This window comes from Austrofundulus limnaeus, unplaced genomic scaffold (genome assembly GCF_001266775.1).
Source record: "Austrofundulus limnaeus strain Quisiro unplaced genomic scaffold, Austrofundulus_limnaeus-1.0 Scaffold0, whole genome shotgun sequence".
Lineage (NCBI taxonomy): Eukaryota > Metazoa > Chordata > Actinopteri > Cyprinodontiformes > Rivulidae > Austrofundulus > Austrofundulus limnaeus.
In genome coordinates this window covers 144,544-146,667 of record NW_013952402.1, presented here as the reverse complement: position 1 = coordinate 146,667, position 2,124 = coordinate 144,544, and the positions used below count along the sequence as shown (strand labels likewise).

The 2,124-nt window shown below is 35.7% G+C and overlaps 1 protein-coding gene across 1 annotated transcript in view; it reads right to left on the bottom strand.

Moving 5' to 3' along the window:
- The window catches only part of ltbp1 (latent transforming growth factor beta binding protein 1), a gene marked incomplete in the record, with an annotated part of 130,121 nt that overhangs the window by 122,278 nt on the left and 5,719 nt on the right, over positions 1 to 2,124 (bottom strand).

Below are 2,124 nucleotides of genomic sequence, written 5' to 3'. Positions count from 1 at the left end.
TATATACACTGTATATATATGTATGTATGTATATTTATGTATTGTAAATATAAATAAAAAGCTTACGTAATATAATATATTACAAACAATATATTAACTACTTACAGCTATAATAATTACTGATGTTTAAATTGAATATACAATTGAAATAAATAGTAAACTGCTGCCAGTGGCTCATTATGTTCCTCAAACACACCTGTGGTATTTTTCTCCCTGACAGCACCCGTTATGAGACAGGCCGACAGAAACGGAGTAGTAATTGAAATGTAATTAAAAAGACCATGAAAAAACAAGTCATCACAAATTAATTTTGTGTCTGCAGTGTTTTATGTGGAAGATTGTTTTTGTTTTATTCAATACAGAAATCTAATCTGATGTCATAAGAATCTTTTCCCTCAGCTTATTAAATTCTTATTTCTATGTTTACTCATTTCTAAACAAACATTCAGACCTGTGAAGGACAAACATCAACCAACGACCAACCGTCGCTGATGTCCCCCGCCACAGATGGACAGMCAGAGAGCCTCGGCACTGGGGGACAACAAATGTATAGGAGCCATCAGTAAACCAACCCAAGGATAAAAACATAAAAAAATTATAGAAAATGACAGGGTCCTAATTTCATTTGATTAATTCAAATCTGAACATGATTTAGATTTTTAAAAACACAGTCAGGTCTCATTCTGTTACAAATGAGAACTGACTGAAATTGAATTTTTGTCATTTAAGGTCTCTTAAATTGGCGGCACAGTTGGTAGAGCCTCTCAGCAAGAAGTTTGCCGGGTGGAATCCCAGCAGGGGGATCTTTCTGAGTGGAGTTTGTATGTTTTCTCCGTGTACGCGTGGATTTTCTTCGAGACCTCCAATTTCCTGCCACAGACCAAAAATGTTAGGCTAATAGGAAACTCTAAATTGTCTGTGACTCCTGGATATGAGCATCAGTGACCCCTGTGACCCAGAAAAGAAAGCCATCAGTAGATGTGTCTCTAAATCCACATTTGACTTCAGGTGTCTCTGTCTACTTTCCCATCCACACCCAAAACAAAACTAAACAGACCTGCTGCCCACACATTTACTGTATGAGCATATAGTTCCCTAAACTCTGAGCAGAGATGGTGATTTGCTCATGTTTTTAACTGAAGTTGACAGATCCAATGAGGACTGGGATTCTTATGATCTCATAAGTTATCTTCACCGTAACCTCTGGACTTCTCTTTCCAGCTTTGAATAGAAATTCTGAGCTCAGATCTAATAAAGGTCGATGAGAGTTTGGATGTGTAGAAATGTTATAAATATCAAAAAGGCTGCTCAGTCATGTAGAGGCGTATAAAAAAAGACTACTGAAGTGGTTCCTTTAGTCTGTGATTGTGTTAATCTCACATAGAGACAGGAAACTCACCATTTTAAATCTTAACTTTAGCTTGAATGATATTGAAACAGCTGAGTTTTGTATTTTTACTCTTTGAATGAAACAATTTTGCTTTTACTTGGAAACTAAAATGCATGAAAGCAGTCAAGCTCTTAAGGATTTACAGTATTTTCCACTCTGATGGTATCAGCAATGTAAAAGATAAATYAATTATACTTTGACTGAACACTGTTACGCTGAACAAAAAAACTGACAAAAATACCCAAGAGAGTAACTAACAACCAAAGAAAAAGAACAGGGGAAATAGTTCATGGTTTATTAAGACAAGATCTTTGGAGGATGAATTAAAATACAGTAGTCTGCATTAAACTAGCTGGCAAAGCAGCCAGCAATRAAAAAAAATGCATCCCTCGCTTTGTAAATAAATGAGAATCAGACCCCAAAAAAAGTGGTTTTTAACCATAAGATGGTGAATAATGAAACACTGATGTAGCTGTACTCACAGGAGTTTCTCTGAGACAGAGTGTAAACTTCTATTTAAACAGAGTATATAAGTCAACCAGAGGCAAACTCAGACAGTAAACTGTTTTTACTTTTACTGCAGCCATGTRACCGAATAATAAACACACGGGRAGTTTCAAAACATCAATTTTGGTCTTTTTATGCATTTATTGATATGGTGAATAAAAAGAGGTGGTGAGTGTGGAGATGAGAGGATCATCATCATCATCATCATCATCATCATCATCATCATC